Source organism: Triturus cristatus, chromosome 12 (genome assembly GCF_964204655.1).
Source record: "Triturus cristatus chromosome 12, aTriCri1.1, whole genome shotgun sequence".
NCBI lineage: Eukaryota > Metazoa > Chordata > Amphibia > Caudata > Salamandridae > Triturus > Triturus cristatus.
In genome coordinates, this window is record NC_140595.1 from 517,899,732 (window position 1) to 517,922,315 (window position 22,584).

The following is a 22,584-nucleotide window of genomic DNA, read 5'->3' on the forward strand; positions in this document are numbered from 1 at the left end:
TGCAGAGGTTATTACAATGGAAGACACAGCGCTGCATTATCCGTCTGCCAATCCCGGTATAGTGAGAGGAGTCTAGACCATGATGTCATCAACACAGCAAGGCTGCAAAATGATGAAGGCCTTACAGACATGCAGCTAGTACAACAGATGTAAAAACGTCTTATACACTTTATACAAAGTTTTTTTTAAAAAACAAGTGGAACTTAGCAAGGCAGGTTATCTATTTATATAGAAAAATAAATACGTAAATAAAGTTAATCTATATGGACTGTTCTCTTTAGACATATATTGCACAAATGTCACTGTCTGTCTGAAGTGGCCATTTTTCAACAGTCCTAAACATAAGCAAACAGCAAAGTCATCAGATCTTTGGTTCTCAGAGCAGAGAAACCGACACATTTGCCCTCACTTTAGCAGTCCTCAGAGATCAGAAACTGCAACAAACAGCATCTTCTCCATCAAAACAAAGCTCTAGCAGAAACATCTCTTCCTTCAGCAACTCAGAACACACAGACACAGCAACAAACAGCAACATTTCCTCCTCCATCTGCTCTCAACATAAAGAAATATCAACAATATATCTTCCTTCCTCAGCAGTCAATACAAAGCAGAAGCAACTCCATCTATCCCATCTCTTAATAATGCAGCAGCAACAAGCAACGTATCCTGAACAAACAGCAACAAACAATATACTTTCTTGATCCAACGATCAAGACAAACAGCAAAAAAACAGCATCTCCTCCATACACTGGTAGGAAAACAACCTCCCTTCATTACACTCAATGTTAAGAAACACCCAGAAACAGCATCCCATCCCCAATCATCTCAATGTAAAGCAACAGTAACAAACAAAGTCTCCTCCTCCCTCAGCACTTAAGGAAAGGAACAGCAACAAACAGAGCCCCCTTCATCACTCGCTAGAAAGAAACAGAAACCCCTTCACTTCATTATTTCACAGGCAAGAAACAAAAACAACTGCACATCCTTCTTCGTCATCTCCACGTAAAGCAACAGCAACACACAGTCTGTCCTTCCTCCACTACTGCAACGCAAAGAAACAGCAACAGGGAGCATCCCCTCATCCACTCAATGTGAGGAAACAGCACCAGACAGCACTCCCTCCTCCTCGGCTTTCTTAGCGCAAGGAAGCAGTGAACAGCGACTCTTTCACGATTTCCCAGCGCCAACAAACACTGCCCTTCCAACACCACGCCATAAACGGGCAGCATAAAGTAACTCCAGCCCTGGGCAGACGAATGCGAGCGGAGGACGCGGCCGTTACCTCATCCCGTGCAGCCCGCCTCTCTGACTTCAGCCATATTAACAAGGCTTCCCTCCCTAGCCAAGGCGAGGCCTGGCGTCCCCCGGGGGCCGCTCGGAAGGCCCCTCCGCGCCGGGGTGACGCAGCTGCCTCCTGGGCCTCTCCCAGCAGCTTCCTGGATTAGGTTCAGCGGGGAGGAGGTGCGCTGCAATCTAATGCTCCACTCAGGCCGGCGGGGCTCCTCCAGGGACAAGGAGACAAAGGGGACCGAGCAGGAAACGAGGGCCTGAACTAGGGCAGCACATGGCGAATGTTCTGCTGCTCGTGTGCTCTGCCAAATGAAAAACCCACTATTATTAGCCATGGATGTGCTGCGGTCTGAGCTGGTGGGGAATGCGAGCCTCTTCCAATCTGGAGACCGCTTGGATAAACGAAGCCACGCGTGTAAACATGCATGAAACTTGGAACCCACGACGGGGTAATGCAACTCGCCAGAAGATCGCTTTTAGCATCGAAGTCGCGATTAACTTCTCTTAAACGTGCTCAGAAAAATCAGCAAGAAGAAAGCACAACATCTGGGGGGAGGTGCCTATAAACGAATATGTACGTACACCTAAAAGGCACTGACTCGGAACGAGAAATGGAAGAGGGACAACGATGACTGCACCAAACAAAAGCAATGCCCCCTGCTCTCGGCTCACCCTTCCCCCTTCGTCTGCTCTCTTGTGAACTAAACTGTGGACATTGTATTTGAGCGTTCCGTTTTGCGAATGATACCCCCTAGCAGCTACTACCATCTCTACCACTAGTAATCACTACGTTGCGGGTAAAGCTGATTTGGAGCAAGATGTGCAATTTTCTGCCCAAAAAAGAACGCAGACCATTCTGCATTCGTTTTATTTAAGGAAAACACGGGGGTTATGTTTTGCCCCGTTCATGTAGGCTTTTGAAATTAGTTATATTCTGCCGAGCTTTAGCCCATTCACCAGGTCAGCATGGTGAGTTCTGGCTCTGGTGTGCAGGGTGAAGCGAGTTGCTTTTAGTGCATAAATATTCACTCCCAAAACAAGCCTGTTATTATCCGATCTGTAACAAACTGTCAGGAACAAGTCTTCTAAACTCGATGTCAACATCCCTCCTTGCATCGACCTTTTTTGAACAATTATGCTTTTTCTAATGCAATCGAAGGCATTTACCAGAACAAGAGAAATCACTTTTAGAAAAGAGATTAAAGTCATTAGAAACGGCTAATCCTGCAGAGCGGGACTGCCTGAAAACGGGGAATCACAGGACGGATCCCATCCTTTGTCATCAGCGCATAGAGCATTAAACCATCTATTAGAAGGGGAAGAAAACTCAATAAGGGTTTAATGAGAGGGAAAGGAAAGCTTTAAATTGGCTGCACAGAGCAAGAAGTCTTAAGGAGGAGAGCACGTGTGTGTTATTGTGCATTCAAGGCAAACCTTGAGAATGAATTACAGAGTAGTAGAGCACTCAGTTGACAATTTAAGGCTCGAAGTGCTCGGGAAGCATCTGCCAGGAGTTAACAGAAAGTTGTGAAAGAAAAGTCATAAGCAAAAAAATCACAAAGCTAAGGCCGGCCTGGGGTAAGATATTGGGGTGGCTTTAATCTTGAGGAACCCGCAGGCTCACTGCCGCAGGTGCATGCCTGCCCCCACCGGCCGCTGATCAGAGGCCTTTGTGACACTGACACGCAGGCCTAACTGGCCTATCAGATCACTGGAGGATCAGCCAGTGTGGACCCACTAGGACATTCGTGCACACAGAGACATGCCTGGGGTGCACAGAGAAATCTGGCCCTATTTAGACACAGGTGAGGGATGCTGGCACATAGCGAGGGGCCACTGGCCTATACAATGGAGATGGCTGGACAGCGGCACAACATGCTTGAGGCTTATATGTGGGCAGACACCTCTTGCAGTCACAGAGCAGCGTTCATGCCATTACAATGTAGAACACCAGTGATCATTGCCCACTGGATTGACCCTCTCAGAAGAGGACTTCTGGGCATTCTTTGTGTTTTTTAAATGCCTGGCGAAGGAGTGCATCTAGGACATATTTTAACTGAAGCATTAATAGTGGCATGTCTTATGATGGCACTTCCTAAGACTAAGAAACACAGTTTGATCACCATCCATGATGGGATGGTAAGGGTGCATGTGCTTTTATGAATTTAATGTGGACTCTCTCCAGTATCGACAGAGTCTCTTTGAGTGATCGTCTTCCAGATGGTTACTGTGGGTTGCATAATTTAGAAGATGTCCTAACCGCTGTTTTCCACGCTATCCCCAGATGCTCCTACATAGAACGGGAGATCCGGATTGCCTCTTCATTTATTTCTTATAGCAGTAATACTCAAATTGCGGCCCTCTTGACCTTTGCATGCGGTCCCCCCTGGTGAACAGTAACACGGCCTGCTGTTTACTTGCTGAAGGCTAATATTCATAATTTATTTTAAATAAACGGGCAAGCATTTGTTTGCAGGTTAAATGAAGTAACTCCCGTGTTGTCCTGCACCACTTAACTTTAGTTAACCTGTAAATAAATGTTTGCTCGTTTATTTACAATTTTTTAGACCTCCTTACACAATCCCTGACCCACCCAGGACCCCTACCGCCACAGTGTGGCCTCAGTCACATCACAGACTTTACTTTGTACCCAAGGGCAAATGTTTACAAATACCCATGCCTTACAGGGTTGCATTATAAAAAGGTACCACGTGTGAAATAGTCCTGTAGATACAGAAGTCTTTGCACTATCTAAGTATGTTTAGTACTTTTGTGCTAGCTTTGATAAACCTATATTACAGAATACCCCATAAAACAATTTTTAGACAATGGTAGGACTGCCACATTTTTTCCAATACATATGACAATTTGCATTACAATACATTTAGTATAGGTAATGTATGTATGGTATTGGTATTTTATATAGCACAAAACTAGCTGAGAAGCAATGAAGCACTGCACGCTACATGAGGGGTTGGGAGGCAATCTACAAGATCGTGTGCATCAAGTGGGAATTACACAAATTCATTTTACACACATTATAGGTCACATTTCTAGGCACATGAAAAAGATGTGATTTGCCTAGAATCACATGATGCTTTAAAATAAATGAAAGGCATGCAAGGGAGGGACTAGGGCGGGTTGAGGGGCACTTTTTCCGGGTGGTAACAAGGGAATCTGAGGAGGAGACCATGGGGTGGGGGGGGGGTGCTTAAAAAGATTGCCACGCCTGGCGCCACCAGTGCTAAAGCTGGCATTGTGTTTACCAAAACATTTCAGTGCCATCCATGGTTTACTTTATGATTTTATAGAAACATTAGCCACAGACAAAACCACGAAAATCTCTTTATTGTATTTGTACAGACCAAAAGAATCTGTGACCTGGTGAGAGTTATGGTGCTGCTCAAATGGATACTCTCATTTTCACTCCAGTTTTAAGGAGACTTTGAGATGGGTCAAATCTGCTAATATGTCACATCGTGCAAGAATGGAATACATTCCTCTTTTAATTACTGTGTTCAAGACGTGTATCTTTTCTCTAGGTTGTACCATCCCTCACACCACCATTCATCTGCTCATTTTCTGCTTGCCCATACCACCAGTCTTGATGTCATCCTTACTGTTCTTAGGCATGATATAATCTTCTGTAAAGGGGCGTGGCCAGCTGGCAATGGAGGGAGTCGCACTCCTTCGGGACCTCCCACTGGAAGACCCCCATTCATCATTATCCTGCTGATCAAGTGGGACAGGGAGGGGGGTCTCTACTACTACCTGCATACTCTCGCCACCTTCCTCGAGCATGAGCTAACCACGATAGGGGCCATATGAGTCCTGTGACGACCCTCTGAACATCGAGCCAACAGTGTGGCCTGCTCTCAAGATGGTGGCTGTGAGAACCCGGTGTGGTGTGCTGCTTTCCTTTAGCCCCTCAGGGAGGGCCTCAGGCGGACTCTTTTTTGCTTGAAGGACTTGCACGGATTCGCGTCTGGAGGATGAAGAGCCACAGAGTTGAGAGGACGGCCTACACGCTGTGGCCTTAGCCAGGGCCTGAGACCGGCGGGCTTGGTAGCAGGGGGCACCCCATCTAAATATCCACCCCCATGCGGCTGATGGCTTGTGCTCTGAAGGCGCGGACGCACTGGAGGGCCCCTGGAGCAGACATTGGGGACATTGCTCCAGCTGAGAGAGTGCCAATTTGAACTTTCCTGCCATAGTTGATTGGGCCCAGGCTAGGGAAGTTCCTGCCATAGAGCGGGGGGCCTGCTGGTGGAGCGCTCAGGCTGGTGCCCTTCAAGACAGTGTGTGACTGGAGCAGTACAAGTTCTTGTGTGCCCTGAGAATGGACCCTGGTATTTTACTCGAAGTGGGCCCGGAAGGGAGCACCCTCAGCACTGAACTGGGCATACAGCACCCTTTGATGCACCTTGTGGGGGAGAGAGCCCAGCTGGAGGTGGATGGTGAGAAGCAGTTGTTTGACTTGCTGAGGAGCACTGCTCATGAGGACATTTGCAGGTTTGAAGGTGTAGTCCCCATCTAATGGACGCTACTGGGCGAGTGCCTGCTATATTGTCAGGAGATTGCCAAAGCCTGCCAAAATAAATTTACCCCAAAGTGTAATAGCTCACCCCAACACCCACTGAGCACTGTTGAACCATGCGGAGGAGGTGGCCATCACCTCGCCGCCCCTGCATGTAGTGAAGATCAGACAGGGCCCCTCAGAAGACCTGAGATACCTGATTTCTGTGGGGCCACCATGGGCAAGGCGATGAGGCAGTAGGACCCAGAGGTGGGAGGATCAATGACAGCGGAGGAAGCCGCCGATGGAGGGGCAGAAGCACCCCTGCCATACCAGGAGGAACTCCAGAAAGAGGGGTTTATGCTCCAAGAAGTTATGCAGGCCATCATCACCTTCAGAAAAGCACTGGAAACAAATTTCGATATTCCTGCAGGATGACCATCGGTGCCTAGAGGAACAAGTCACCACTATGGAGCGTACTATAGCAGATGTGCCGTCGGATATTTCAACGCTAAGGACCAGACTCTCTACCATGGAAGAGAAGGTCCACACACTGGAGGCCAGAACTGATGACAGCAAAAATAGGTCACAGAGGAACAACATTCGGACCATAGGCCTCCCAGAGCACACAGAAGTGTCAAACATGGTGGCCTATCTGGAGCTGCGTGAAGAGGTAGCACCAGAGGGACTCCTCTTTTTATGCATTGGAGGGGGCGTACAGTGTTCCGGCACGGCCACCCCTGCCAGGGGCACCACCACGACCGGTGGTGGCTAGACTTCTATACTATAGAGATTGCGACCATCTTCTTGCACAGGCCAGGCTCTGAGCAGACATTCACGTCGCTAACAGCAAGGTCATGATCTTTACAGACTTTACTAAAGAGGTAAAAAAGCAACGCTCCACATTTATAGAAGCTAAACACGGTCTTCGCCAGTTGGGCCTGCCCTATGCTATGATGTTTCTGGCCTGTCCCAGAGTGGTGACTCCGGAGGGGGTGCAGTTCTTTTGAACCCCACAGGAGGCGTTGAATTTGGTCAAGGCATACCCGCAGGCTGACCCCAGCCAGAGGTCCCATGAGCGCAAACCTAGGCGCATAAGAGTGAGGAAGCGCAGTGGACGGGCTTCCTTTGGGGGCAGAAGTCCAATGAGAGCAGCGGAGGGCAGTCAAGGTGGTGGCTGCAATGAGAGGAAACAGACCAAGCCCACCGCCATAGCAGAGTGACAAAGACACCCAGGACTCTGATCACATAGGAGACACTGTATCGGCAGAGAACTTGGAGGTTTAGCTGCTCAGGGTCACACCAGGGATAGCAGACAAACTTATTTGATGCTGTCGGTGGGATAGGTAGATGTGCGATTAGATGTGGGACGAGGAGGGATGATATTTTTTGATTCTGTGAAATGAATGCGGTGGAGTGTCCTGGGACTCACACTCTTTTTACAACTGCTAATTGGATGGGGGGGAAGTTGGGAGACGTAGTAACGTCACTGCTGCTCTCTCGTTGAGGTCTCTGTGGGTACACCCATTTATGTTTGCCTGTTGGCAGAATGTTTGGAAGGGGGGGTTGACCTTGTCCTGGGGTGTGGGAGTTGGGTTGTTTGCTGTTTGTTTGCTGGGAAAAGGGAGATGGTGTGTGCCTCATGTGAGCATTTCTTTCTGTGCGAAGTTGAGCAGTGCGGATACAGTTGGGGAGCTTTTATCAGACTGGGGTATCTGATGTATCCTTCCTATGCTCAATGGTGCCCTCCATGACATATAAAGTATTAACATGGAATGTCAGGGGGATGCACACTATGGCTAAACAGCACAAGATCTTCTCATATCTCAAAAGGCATGGGGTGCAGAAAGGGCTGCTTCAGGAAACACACCTTCCAGCTAAAGAAGAGGCTGTGCTACAGCATCGGTAGAGAGGGCAGGTCTACTTCACAGATTACTCTGCCTTTGCAAGGGTAGTGCTAGTATGGGTGAATCCTGGGATCCCCTTCCAGCATACTGGACACCTGGTAGATCCGGCAGGCCATCTATGTAGTGGTCACCGGATGGTTGAATGGCCAAGACATTACTATAGATAGCATTTATCACCCAAATGTGGAGTAAGTGGCCTTTTTGGCTGAGCTTTCAAGAGTACTAGTCCCTCATCTGGTGTGACAGGTCCTCTTGGGAGGAGACTATAATTCTGTGGCTCCCCAATACACAGGGTGGCCAGAGCATTCACGCAATGGCAGACACAATGGGGTCTGGTGGATTCCTAGAGGTCCTACCACCTGGGGGAAACATGATTTCTCCTTTTTCTCTCATATGCATGATCTTCATGTGCAGTTAGATGCAATATTGTGCACACCTGCTGTACAGGAGATGGACAAAACCATGAAGTATCTTTCTAGGATGCTTTCTGATCATAATCCAAAGTTGCTTCACCTAGGCTGGGGGAAGAGAGACCTTGCATACCGATGTGGAGACTAAAGACTGAGGCACTGGAAGACCCAGTCTACCATGATACAATCGGAGAGGCTGTCAAATGTCCTTTTGCTGAAAATGGTGGTTCCGCCTCGAACCCCAGGAGAAATGGGACGCATTTAAGACTGTGATTAGGGGTAGATGTATCTCTGAGTCAGTGGGGGTCCAGAGAACCTTACTGGCTGAGGTGACTGTGGCTGAGGAAGCATTGAAGGACACAGAGGACCAGGCCTGGACATCCAGAGGTTCAGGCGGAACATTTGGCAGCTAAAGAAAAGGTAGTGGAACAAGTAGAATGGTTGCAGTGTTTTGACTACAGGAATTACATGGTATGGGCCCAGGCAGAGACGGGCCGGACTGGCTCGCTATTACCGTGGCTTGCAAATCCATCTAAAAGGGGGTTGGTGGTGGAGGAGCTCGCCAAGGACCGGGGCTGCAAGCTGTATCACGAGGCAGACATGAACCATGAGTTTCAGGACTATTACGCTGACTTTTACAGTAGCGCAGCTGATTGCTTACTTGCAGATATTGAGTCATTTCTAGCACCATTTGACCTGCTGACTGTCACACAGACGGGCACACACGCACTGGGAGGAGACATTACACTCCTTAAGATTAGAGCAGCCATATAAACCCTGGCCTGGGATAAAACACTTGGCTCGGATGGTCTGCCGGTGTAGTTTTACTCTGCCTATGTAGAAGGCTTAAGCCCCTAACTGGGGGAGGTCTATAAAGCGTCAAGAGACACGAGATTGCTGCCCATCTCTACACGAGAGGCCCTGATTGTGCTCCTCCAGAAACCTGGCAAACCGGCTAATGAAACAAACATTGGAAATGCAATAGGTCTCGCCTTTGTTTAAGTTAAAGCTATTTGCTTTGCTAATGGTATTGTATTTTAGCTATGTGTTATTGAGTGTTTGTATGTGATCTGTTGTGCCTTTATGTTTGTTGAATTGTAATTGTTGTGTGTAGTAGTTTAACGCATAACGTTAGAAGGAGAAGAGCAGTGTTACAGATTTGGGACAGAGAGTGAGTAGAAGAATAGCATGAGGGTTAATGAAGTATAGTGAGGAGGAGAGTAGCATGAGGCAGAAGAAAGGGGAGTGTAGTATGAGGCATAAGGAAGAAAGCATGGAGGAGATTAGCGTGATTTTGAAGTAAGGAAAGTGTGGAGAGCAATACGAGGCATAAGGAAGGAGAGAGGAGTAGAAGAGTAGTAGGAGGGATATGAAAGGAGTGTGAGAAGTAGAAGAGTAGTGTGAGGTAGCAGGACGGTAAGATTATTTGCTTAGTATTAGGCATAAGGAAGTAGATGGGTGTAGAAGAGCAGTGTGAGTGAGATTGTAGAAGAAGGAGGAGGAGAAGAGCAGTGTGATGCAGAAGGACTGAGAGTGATGAGGATAAGAGCAGTGTTTGTGAGAAGGATGGAGAGTGTTGCGGAGAAGAGCAGTGTGTGCTAGAAGGTTTGCTAGTGTGGATGGGTGCGCCGCCATCTCCTCAACCCCATTACACTATTTTTATATCTGTAAAAACCTTTATTGCAGAATAAATCCCTTCCTTACTATTATATTGTGGATTTACAGAGCACAAACTTTGTTTCAAGGCTACAGAGAGTTGTACAGGAGCAAGGAATGGTGCACTGCACCCTCTGTATAGCGCAAGAGGCCACTTTGATGTTGAGGGCTAGTACTTAAAAAATACCTTACAATAGCATCAAGTGACCTCGGATGTGACCTGGACGTGCCCTTGCCTCAGTTTAGCTACAGCAACCCAAATGGCTAGGACTGGAAATCGAAAACTAAACACACCCAGTTGCACTATTGAGAAGTCAAAAACTAGTCACTGATGTGGGTCGGGGGGGATGTAATGACCTTTCAGGCTCCTGTGAGGTCACGGTCAGAGCGTACGTGTCAGGCAATAGCCCTAACTAACACAGTACAGTGTGGCCTGGAGTCTGCGTAGGGCACGTGTTCAAGAACATCCCCCAAACAGAAAGGCAACTCTCTTCTATAGAACGTGTAATTGCAGTCACAGCATAGCTGCTTTATAGAAGCTCCCTAACTTAATTTGTTTCAGTAACACTGACTGCACTAATGAGGGCCAGGCCTGCGATGACATCACCACCAAGCTGCAATTGGAAAAGTTACTTACTGTCCAAACCAGGAAGCCTTATTTATAAAATAACAACTTCCAAAAGGACCATCTGAAACACAAACTAAAAGCGCAGGTTCAAAACAGAGGCGACTAGGAAAACGTGCCAAAGATTAGAGGGTCCAGGTTTTAGTTTAAGGCCACGGATTTTAGTATTAATAAAATAAACTGGTAATTGGCACCTAATCCAAAAAGCGGATTTATTAAAAGTACCGAAACGCTGCGGCAATTAAAAAAACCGCCTTGTACTGAAATAATGTTTTAAATAAAACGCTATCAACTTATTAAAAGTACCAACACATGCTTTCATAGTTGTACTATTTGCCCGCTCTGCTGCCTTCCTTTTCTTTCCCAGTAATAGGCATGCAGGGCAGTCATTCAGTGCCCTCATGCGCTCGGAGCGCCGTGGAGGATGGGTCAGTCGGGGCTGCCGAGGGGAAGCACGTGAAGTGGTGCAGGCTGCTGCTGCTGGGCCAGACAAGTGTGGCTGCCATGCCGCCCCTGCATCCCTCCCTCACTTTTTGGCCAGGCCGCAGTGGAATGGTGTCTGCTGCCGGCTGAGAGGCTCCTGTCACTTTAAGAGCACTTAGGCTGGGGTGGTGCTTCCTCTGCTAAAGGCTTCTTTGATAGAGAAGCGTCTCTCTGGCGGCGGAGCGGACCTCCTCACCGCACGCACATTAGCCTGAGTTTTGGAAAGAAGCGGCAGACGCTGGAACTCCTCACTCATGGAAGGTGGTGGGGGAGGAACGGGCGAGCTCCCGACTGTGGGAGTGAGCACGACTAGGCACACTGTGCCTGCTTCGGCCCCACTGGGTGTGAGCAGCAGCCTTTTTCTCGCCTCATCTTTCTCGGGAGCTGCGATTTGTCTCCATGCTGGAAGCGCCCAGCAGCGAGACACTGGCGGCCCCTCCGGGTGCGCACAGATGAATTATTTATCTGAAGTAATGGCAACACATTGGACGGCCCGGCGGTGTACGAGGGAGATGGCAACAGGAGGACACGGCGCCGCCTGGGGTCTGAAGACGAGGTAGAGAGCCCGCCCGCCCTAGGCGCATTTTCCAAAAGGCTGTCGGCATTGTGAAAAGAAATAGTGCGTGTTGACTTATGAAGGAGACTGTCACGCCGCCCGTAAAAGATCCAGTCCACGTGGGTGGGGGGAAAAAGTGTACAGGGTGGTAACCAGGAGGGACTAAAAAGCCTCTGGGACAATCATAACACCCCTTTTAGCATAATTGGTGACGCAAAATGACGCACACCAATGGAAAACACGAGCGGAGCAAAAAGCGAACTTCTGGAACCGTTTTAATTCCAAGAAGCCCTCACATGGCGTGTGCAGCGCATGCGCGCTGCTAACGCCAGGCGAGACCTAAAATGAGCCTATCGCCCGTTCTCGATACTGAACATCGATTAAAAAATATTAAGCAGTATATTGGCCACCCACCTATTGCCTAACATGCCAGCACGTACACATTGGGATCACGTAGGGTATTTTCCAGGCCGCAACACAGCACTGAATATTCGGAGACTTCTCAGATTGCCGGAGGCAGATACATACGTCAAAGAGGAAGCCTTAATTTTTGCGGTTGAAATTGAGAAGGCATTTGATAGCCTTGAATGAACTTTCCTCTATCAGGTGATGTTGCATGTTGATCAAGGTTTGTGGACTGGACCTGCCTATTGTACACAGATCCATTGGCAAGGGTTAAAACGGACTGTATCATTTCCGCCAGTTACCGCGTAGAACGCAGCACCCAGAAGAGGTGCCCTTAATCCCCTCTGCTCTTTGCCCTGGCCTACTGCGCCAGGACGGGGACCACCTACTGGAGCATCATGCTGGGTGACCAGACCTAAAACATTGTGCTTTATGCTCACAATCTATTGATGTTCCTCCAGAACCCAGGGACAGCCAGTGACCCGCTGAGGCAGTTCGGGCGGTGTAGGGTTTCAGGCCAATTGGCAGACATCTTGTCTGTTTCCCAGAGCTAATAGAGCCTCGAATGGGAGTTTGGAGGAGGTCACCTGGGACCTCAATGTCTACCTTACTTGAGGGTGCGGATTTATCACGACCCCACGGACCTCCTGGAGGACAATGTGGGAAAGGCGGCTTGTGCGCTTTGGTCTAGTGCCTATTTTTGTGCCACGCTCCCTCTTTCTGTTGCAGAAGGGTGGCTGTACTGAAAATGGTAGTCCTCCCCCAGTTGTTATATTACTTTGTGGTTCTGCCAGTGTGGATCCTCAGGGTGTCTTTTGGGACCTTACCATGCTTATGACGAGTGTAGGAAAGTAGGATCTGCTTCTTATGGTTACCCACACTTTTTGCTAAATGTTATATTGTTTTTGACTAGTCTGGCTGGGATCCTGCTAATTAGGACCCCAGTCTATCTGCTTTCTCCCTAGACTGTGATGTTATGTACTTTGGTAAACTCCAGATTGGATACTGGGGTACCCTTGTCAATCCCTAGTATATGGTGCCCATGTACTCAAGGCATAGGTAACCCAGAGGCCTCCCATGGGCTGAAGCATGTATTATGCCACCCATGAGAGGCCATGCAAAATGGAACCTACAGGCCTGCCATGGCAGCCTGTGTAAGTTGGTGCATGCACCACTTATTTAAGATAAAGGTTTTCTATATTTAAGGGCCACTGCACGTTCAACCTATAGGCCACCCCTATAGCAGACATTAACAGTCCTGAAGGCAGAGTGCTGGGTTCTAAGTGAGAGGGTGCCATTGCATGAGCAGGACACCCCTGCAGCCAACGGAGTCCATTCTCCAGGTTGTCAGTGCATCAGCTATTTATTACATATAGAGTGGCATTATGCGACCACGTGATGACCAACTCTAAAACTGATTAAAGTAACCCTATTGTGTTTGGTGTCAAACATAGTGGAATCATACCCCCATACAGGTGACCGGTGTGGGAGGTATGATAACAGATGTGGGAGGTATGATGCCACTCCTCAGAAACGAGCTTTGTGAGGTCCCTGGTGTTCCGGTACCAGCCTTCTAGTCCCGGGCAGCACAAAATGGTTGATGCCAACCAGAGACAAATTTCTGCTATCCTGCTGCTGAGCCAAGCTCGAGCAGAGGAAGGCAGAACAATAGGCATCCTGTCACAGGGAGGTGTGACCACCTCCCAGACAGGATTTAGTGTATTAGGTCTGGGTGGGTGCGCTTGCCAGCGAACGAAAGTCTGCATGAGGGGCCCATTTGGTGACCCTGTGCATAGTCCAGTTCAAACTAGTCCTGGGAGCCGTTGGCTCCTGCTCTGGAGCGAAACTGGACAAAGGACATGGGAGTAACCTCTCCACTGTCCAGACCCTCCCCTGGGAGGGTCCCCTGAATCTGTCCAACCCTCTCCTGTGGGTACAAAAGGGCCTACCTGGCTGTAGGACCTTAGATTCGACGTGGGCAAGATTCTGAACCAGAAACCACTGAACTTCCACCGTCTGGACACTCTGGACTAAGTTTGGGCCTGACTTTGTCTCCCTTTCAGTGTGAAGCATTGTCTGTGCATCATACAGGCTCCGTGCAGGACCTGTGGAGCATCAAGGACAAATGAAGATATCTCCCTTGGAGTGAAGGAGTCAATACCCTGCAACCGCAGGCACCACATCACAACTGACCGGTCTGCTGATCCTAAGCTACTACGGAGTCCAAAGGCTCCAGCAACACAGGAGGTGGGTTTCTACGTCCCCCGAGGTCTGAGCTGCCCCCTTACCAAGTTTGAGACCGTACCCCTGTGCACCACGATCATTTGTAAGTACATATGCTTGTTGGCATTTCCCGAGCATGTGCATTGGGCTCCGAGTAGCCCCAACCTCTGGCGCCATTTCCTACAATGAACTCTGGCCTCCTCGCACCGAGTGCTCCGTGGTCTGCTGCTTTGTAAAATCGCTTGAAGTCCTCTCGTGGCTCCTGTGCCGCTGGCCAGTGGGTCCAATTGAGAGTCAACTTTTCTTTCCTTGGGCTCTCCTGGTTGCTCCAGGCCTGCCCTGACTCCCCTGTATTTGGTGAGTCTACTGGACCTTGCTGGTCCGAACCGTAACCTTCTTTGACCTTCTGTATGGGTTGCCGTTGCCAAGGCTTGTTGGTGCTCCAGCTGGACACCAACCCCTCAGTACTTGACATCCTTCGTGGGACAGCTTATATTTGGCTCCTGGTTGCCCTCAACGTCTCCTGGTCCCAGTGGCTGCAGAGTCAAGAACCCCCTCATCGCATCTGAAGCACCAGACATCGGTGGGCATTCATCTACCAAGCCCCTGGTCACTCCTGAGTGACCCAGACTCTGTCCCCTCTGCTTTCAGGTACTATCAAACAAGAATCCACCTTTGGATTCAATCAGACACTTATCTTCCTTCCAGTTAACGGCTCTTCTTCAAAGTCCTCCATTGGGTTAGACAGCAGTTTCCAACGCCAATTCAGACCTATGCACCCGGCTTCCCTGGGATACGCAACTCTGGTACTTCGGTATCCACGAGTGGGGTGGCTCTCCAGCCTCCTAACTTCCATTGGGGTTTCTTCAAAGTCCACTGGGAAGGGTCATTAAACTTCAAAACTCAAACTGCGATCTCCCATAGAATTGTACGGAGCATGCGGTGGTGTTCCTGAACTGCACCCGTCCTCCGGGGGTCCCTACTTACTCACCTTGGGTGGTTCCTTTGGGCCCCAGTGATTCTCCATCCTCTAGACACTGTCTTGACTCGAGTCGTGGTTCGTATACCACTCTTTCAGTATATGGTTTGGTCTCCCCCTGGAGCCTACTGTGTATCAGTGCTATTTACTATTGTTTCTGTGCTACAGGATTGTGTGCTTTGTGATTATCTTCGTGTAGAGGATACTTTGTCATACTAGAGAGTGTTATATTAATAAATACATGTTTTTATAATTACTTTCATTTAACCAATACTATACGGTTGCCTTCTGGTAAAACAAGCTGCTTACCATTCCTTCAAGACTAAGCCTGAAGGATGCTCTCCACAGCTACCACTTGGATAGCTATCTAAGGTTATTTTTGACCTCTTAATCACCATAAGGGTTGTTTGGACTGGTACAGGGTGCCCACTTTGATTAGTGGACAGCATATACCAGGCCAACGTCTCACAACAAATTTCATCTGGGGGTCTGGCACAGGATAGTATCACTGGCCATGCTCCAGAGCCCAGCAGAGGAGGAGGGTCTGGCGCTTTCAAACGTACTATATGGCCGCACAGCTTCAATGGTTGATGCAATGGGCAATGATCATGCTTACACCTGGGAGAGAGCTGGACCTTTATGTCCCGGCTATTCTCAGACTATCAAGGGCGCTGCTGAGTCTCAGCATGCATGGCGCTGGAGACTCCAAGGAGTTTCAGGTAATGTGCCGCTGTAGCACCAGGGCCCTGCAGAGGACGAGGGTGCAAGCGCACTACTCCTCGGACATTCCTCTGGGGTTCCTGATGGAGCTCCGACATGGAGGTGATTGGAGAGAACTAGTGGATTGGGTGGGGGCAGGTGCGATGACAATTGGGGTCCTATTTGACACAGTTGCTACTACCATTTGGCGCCTTTAGAGAGCAGTTTGACCTCCCTCGCGGTCACTTTTTATTGCACGGTGCGGTCACAGCAGCAGAGCCCCATCAGACCGGGAGATGTCAATATGTGGTCACCTCTTTGGGAACATACATGGCAGTCACTTGCCTCTATCGGTGGCTGCGTGGTGACATGATGCTACTGCTAGACAGCCGGCAAACCCACTTGGAGAGAGACCTTGGGGATCTCCATTACAGAGAAGGATTGTGAGACTATTGTGGCCCGCGTGCCCAAACTCTCCAGGAATACTTGATTTAAGCTTATTCATTTCTGTGTGTTTTATAGGGCATACCTCATGCCCGAAGGATTGATAGTTATTTTGCAATATATAACGCAAAGTGTCCCTGATTTGAGGAGGTTGGAGCAGAGTTTCTCCACATGTTCTGGGGATGGCCAAAGCTGTTGAATTACTGGGAGGCTACTTCAGGGGTCCTGGCCGAGGTTAACGAACGTGAAGTTAAATGCATCCCTGGGTACTGTCTCTTACATTGATTACCACACACAACAAAGTCTAAGACCACAAGCAAGTTTCAGGATCTAGCCCTGCTTCTAGTGAGGAAAGATAGCTAGGAATTGGAAGACCAGGTGGCAAAAAGGAGAACGTTTAAAGGAAGGAATTGATAAAGTGAGCAGGTATGAGGCGGCATTGCGCCTCCAAGACGTCAGAAGTGTAAAGGGATTACTAGACATAGACAGAGCATGGGAGTCCTTAGTAGAGGCGTTACAACACCCAGACACTTCATCACCAGACGAGGTGCCGAGCACCCCCTGAACAAGTGCAGTTTTGCAGCTGTGAGCATGGCCAGGCTCCTACACTCAAATATCTGCGGAGGGGGTTCCAGTAGCTAGCCGTCTTGAGGCCCGAGATAACACACAGACTACTCTTACAATATAAGCACAGGAATGGTGAAGCACACCATAAGCTTAGATGAGGCACCACACAAGAAGGGTGGGGTAGGATATCGGAGGGGGGGGGGTGGATGGAGAAGAACCGTTTGAGTTGGGGGATGTTCGTGATCACCAGCCATTGAGGGCATTGTCCCTATGATATCACAGGTGTATTATGTCTTGTTCTTTTTTAGTGTATATGTGTGATATGTATGTATTTTCACATGTCAATAATATCTGTATATGCTAACCTTGATCATGAACGTAAGACCTCGGAAATGCTGCATAATAAAATATGCATATGGCTGCATAAAAATCGGTTTACAAAAAAAAAAAAAGATACAATCTTCTGTATTTTTTCCTACAATGCGATCTTTCTCTGGCTGTCGCACTTAATCAAAACCCTCCTATTTATCTGCCTCTTTTCCATTGTCCACTTCCAATCATGCTTTCTACATTCTGCTTTCTAGGGAAACACCCATTCGTCTACACTTCTTTTGAATGACTACATCACCATTACAGTGGTTTCTTCACATGGATACTCCCCATTCCCACTACACGTGCGTGCTACAATGTCTTTGTTTCCTTCATCCCTCTGTGCAGTATAATTTGCCATCATGCCCAACCTCAGTACACTGGGGTTTATACCTCCGATTCAAACTCAGGCAGACCTCAATTCTGTCTTTGTCTACCTTTATTGCACCACAATGTTTGTTTGTGACTTTTCCCTGTTAATTACTAAACCTTCTGATTTCAGTGTCAACTTGGAGCGAGCACATCGACTTGAGCCTGTAAAACTGCCTAGTGGCGCAGTATATTTCTAAATATAATCAGATATTTACCTATTGATAGTAGAAGCAGAAAAGGTACTCGGATGGTTCACGTCTTATCAAATGGGAGTGAGGATTTAAATTTTGAAAGCAACTGATAGTATGTATATAGAGTGGATGTAAGAGGTTATTCTAGAAAACATAATCATGTGATTAAGATACAATAAAATAGTCTAGGTGGGTTTCATTTAGCAGATGTTGATGCTGTAGAGCATTTGAAAATTAACTGAGGACACTAGACTTTCTTGGGTGCACCTCTATATTGCTAATCATATTATTGAGTAACTCAACACTTAGCTAGCAATATATTTCACCACAGGGAAAGAATTCTAGTCAACTGTGGATATTCAATACAAATTGCCAAATTATCTCTTTCCAAGACTCCTGGATATACAAAAAACTCCACAGTTTGCACATAAACCGACATTTTTTGACTGTCATTAATGGATACTTTCTGTTTCGGCCTCAGAGGCTTAGAAGCCCAGTCATAAAATACCATGAAGGCAGTGTGGGACCCTAATGATCTACCATCCTGATTCATGCGTTGAGAGTAAAGGACAGCCAAATATGAGGGCCCATGTTGCCTATTGTGTAATGGGAGGACCACTGGCAGTGCCCAACATCCCTTCATGTACTGAAGGGTCACCATCCTCTATATCAATCAATTGTATGGTGGGTGCTGGGATTATGCTAAATTCACGGATCTAAATCCTGAATGTACTCAACTCCAGCTATACGACTGTTCTCCTTTTTGATAGTCAGAACCTGCTTAACTATAATTAAACATGGGTGTTCCAGGAACATCTCTGTTTTGCAAGTGCTAGGTCTACCTCAATATAGATTCCAAGGACGCACATGTAGAACACAACAGAATAACACGTATCCTGTACAGACAGAAGGAAAAGGTTGTCAGTAGGTTGAGTGCATAATGTCATTAGGTTTGAATTCATCCCAGTAAGATAATATTCAATTAATTTTTAAAATCCAATGCCTACTTGAAAATATGCACAGAAAGAGTAAACATGTCTTTCGCGTTAACTCCACCACCTAAAAATAGCTGCATCATGAGTATTTTCATTGCCTACAAATATACCATGGGGCTGATTCACAAAAGTATTTAGGAGTATGGCAAGCAGTACTACAAGAATATTCCTATGTACTATTACAAGCCTTTGTGAGTCTTCTTCAAAATCTTTGACTCCTATTTGTATAAATGTAAAAAGGGAAATGTCCTTCCTATTTGTACTAGCTGAATATGAATATTCCCATTTGCCCACATGTCAGATGCTTTTGGGCTGACGACTAAAGGCATGTTACTGTATGCTAAACCGTAGTACAGGAGCAGTAACTTACATACCTCAAAACGCCTTTGTGAAGAGGCGCCCTTATGTTTAAAAGGAACCATCAGCGACGAGGTAATGACAGGGTGAGGGACACCTTAGGTTCAAGCCAAGCACAATCCATAAATGTTTCTGGGGCTGAATCACTGTTTTCCTTTACTCCCTTCGGAAAAGCAGCAGATACTATAGTCTGCTCGGCTTCATGGACTTGGGACTGAAAACAGCTGCACTCTAATTACATGTAAAGTGTACCCAAACATTCCTTTTATCACAGACTGTAAATCTGTTAGCATCTGTCTCGCCTTTGTTTCTTCCACAAGATACAAGCTTGTTTCTACATTTCTCTCACCTGTAGCGGTGATTAAAATTCATTATAAATGAAAGGAGCGCACACTAAAACAAGTTCCTCTGTGTACAGTTCTAAACTCAAATTAGAAACAGCTGTTTGCTAATTCATGCAGTGATGCTTGGTCGTGCTCTGTAAAATCGATAACAAGTCGCCCCGGTTCTCCAGACATTTTAGGGGAATCCATCTGGTTTTCCCTTTACTGGAATCCCAGGCTAGAAGGCGTTTCATTTCTGGGTGGAATAAAGGCGAACTGGGGTGGATGTTCGCTCCGGAAGTGCAAAGCACCCCAACGCGCACCTACGACACAAGGGGATGTGTTATTTCTGGGCCCCGGGCAGACTCCGCGCCGAGGCTCGCTGAACCAAAAAGGTCAATCAAATGAGCGGGGGGAAGAGTTCACCAAGGAGTCAATTAGCAAAGGCGAGGAGTCGTAAATCAAAATGAGGCGGATTTCTAAATTAACATTTTAACAAGCAGACACGTGAATATATATATATATATTTTAAATGGAGGAAGAAGACTGTGTCGAAAACGAGGTTTCTTCTTTGATGCAACAGTCAATGGGTATCTATATAGTCTCCACAATATTGTCCGAACATGAAATGTTTGTGAAGTAGCTGCTAAACTCGATTATTCTCCTCTGTACAAACATTGTAATTCAGTGCTGCCTGGACGCAAGCCATGTTTCTAATCATTAATAGTTGGCCATGGATTGAGTTGTGTTCCTTGCATTGCGTCATTTTAAAAGAGATATGCAATGCCATCATTACATAAAGGGAGTTTGTTTTAAAGCCACAAAAGTCAGACCATGTTGTCGGTCACCAATGACATTCTTTAATGACAACATAGTGTTCTGTGTCAATATTGCTACTCCACACTCGGCTTCACCGCTGCAAACACAGGATTCTCTAGCAACCCACAGATTCAGCTCTGCCTTCATGAGGAAAGTTAAAAAAAAGTTAAAATCCTTAGAACCCGCCTCCTTGCGATGAGGCATCTTCAATGCTGAGGTGATACAGCTGGGATTGGTCCTCTGATCAGACCGCTCACAAATGCATTAGAATGCCCATTGGTGTCCGTCATGAATCATTATTAACCCTCCATTGCAAATAAAATGATACCTACCCAGCAGTCTTAGCTTCTTGCAAACCCATTCCAGAGTTACCTTGTGCGGACTGTAATCACACTCCAAAAATAACTGTTCAGCAGCAGAAACCAAACAAGAGATAGAACCACAATCTGGTTAGACCTCTCTGCAGCCTTCAACATCCTCATCCACAACCTTCTCCTCCACAAATTACAAACAGCCTGTATACTCCCTGCTTTTTCATCGTAGGATCAATAGAACCCAGATTTTCCTCACCTTAATTTGTAACCAAGTGCAATATGAATGTTGTGATGTTTGCCACAGTCTGCCTGCCAGGGCTTGCTTAAGATCATTGCAACCATGGTAAGGTGTCTGGCTCTTCATTTGGAAATCTGCTCTGCTGAAGTACAAGGAAGGCACTTGGTGTTCAGTGTGTGCTTCAAACTGTCAAAAAAGCATAAATGAAGATGGCTGTTGTGGCTCCAACTCTTGTTGATGTGATCTACTATCTTTCTGTCGGATCCCACCAACATGGGCCAAAATATTAAATCCAAAATGGTCGCACACTGCTGACCTACCTGCGTGTTACCCCAAAGAACTGTGGTCCCTGTAGTCAGCGTCGGCGAGTACACCTATGCTCGTGTCGTGAGTGCAAGTGTGAATAGCGTTAGCCATCCCTGCGTTGCTACGAGAGGTACCAGACCTGATATGATTTTAGCAGCCTACACATGCAACCCCACACTCTTCCTACTCCCTGCTGACGAGCGGCAACTACCGCGAAACACGTGTCCAGGGAAGGCTAACGCTACTCTGACTTGCACGCACCACTGAGCATAGGCGTACCCGCCGACGCGGACTACAGGGACCACAGTTCTTCGGGGTAACACGCTAGTGGGTGGAGCAGTGTGCGACCATTTTGTTTAGTTATTTAGTGGCTCCCTGAGCCCCGACAGCCGACGGGCTGTAGGTTACGCACCTGCGTTGCTACGAGAGGTACCAGACCTGATATGATTTTAGCAGCCTACACATGCAACCCCACACTCTTCCTACTCCCTGCTGACGAGCGGCAACTACCGCGAAACACGTGTCCAGGGATGGCTAACGCTACTCTGACTTGCACGCACCACTGAGCATAGGCGTACCCGCCGACGCGGACTACAGGGACCACAGTTCTTCGGGGTAACACGCTAGTGGGAGGAGCAGTGTGCGACCATTTTGTTTAGTTATTTAGTGGCTCCCTGAGCCCCGACAGCCGACGGGCTGTAGGTTACGCACCTGCGTTGCTACGAGAGGTACCAGACCTGATATGATTTTAGCAGCCTACACATGCAACCCCACACTCTTCCTACTCCCTGCTGACGAGCGGCAACTACCGCGAAACACGTGTCCAGGGATGGCTAACGCTACTCTGACTTGCACGCACCACTGAGCATAGGCGTACCCGCCGACGCTGACTACAGGGACCACAGTTCTTCGGGGTAACACGCTAGTGGGTGGAGCAGTGTGCGACCATTTTGTTTAGTTATTTAGTGGCTCCCTGAGCCCCGACAGCCGACGGGCTGTAGGTTACGCACCTGCGTTGCTACGAGAGGTACCAGACCGGATATGATTTTAGCAGCCTACACATGCAACCCCACACTCTTCCTACTCCCTGCTGACGAGCGGCAACTACCGTGAAACACGTGTCCAGGGATGGCTAACGCTACTCTGACTTGCACGCACCACTGAGCATAGGCGTACCCGCCGACGCGGACTACAGGGACCACAGTTCTTCGGGGTAACACGCTAGTGGGTGGAGCAGTGTGCGACCATTTTGTTTAGTTATGGGCCAAAATATTCTTTGCATCTGAATTCATGTTTTTCTTTGGGGAGAATCAAGGTTCGACCTTTCCTGTGACCTTCGATCTGATTCCTAAGTTGAGGATGCAAAACTGATAGAACATAGCCTGTCACACACAAAGATGACGGGCACATCCACCTCGAACATGAAAACGCAAGTAGTAACGACTATCAAACTGTTGCAGGCCTAATCTAAAGACGAAGCTGAATGAATCATCACATAGGCAGTCATTAGGAGTGGCCCGGTATGAGGTGCAGAATTTAA

At 47.7% G+C, this 22,584-nt stretch overlaps 1 protein-coding gene across 2 annotated transcripts in view; it reads right to left on the bottom strand.

Annotated features, from left to right (window-relative positions):
* Positions 1 to 22,584, bottom strand: part of ZNF423 (zinc finger protein 423) — a 503,577-nt gene that overhangs the window by 181,319 nt on the left and 299,674 nt on the right. Inside the window, exon 1 of one of the 2 annotated variants that reach the window (XM_085640112.1) lies at positions 1,283 to 1,594. The exons of the other annotated variant lie outside the window; for it this stretch is intronic. The gene's annotated coding sequence lies outside the window, so the exon portion shown is untranslated. Of the gene's footprint in view, positions 1 to 1,282; positions 1,595 to 22,584 lie in introns of those variants that run through there. 2 annotated transcript variants of the gene reach the window in all.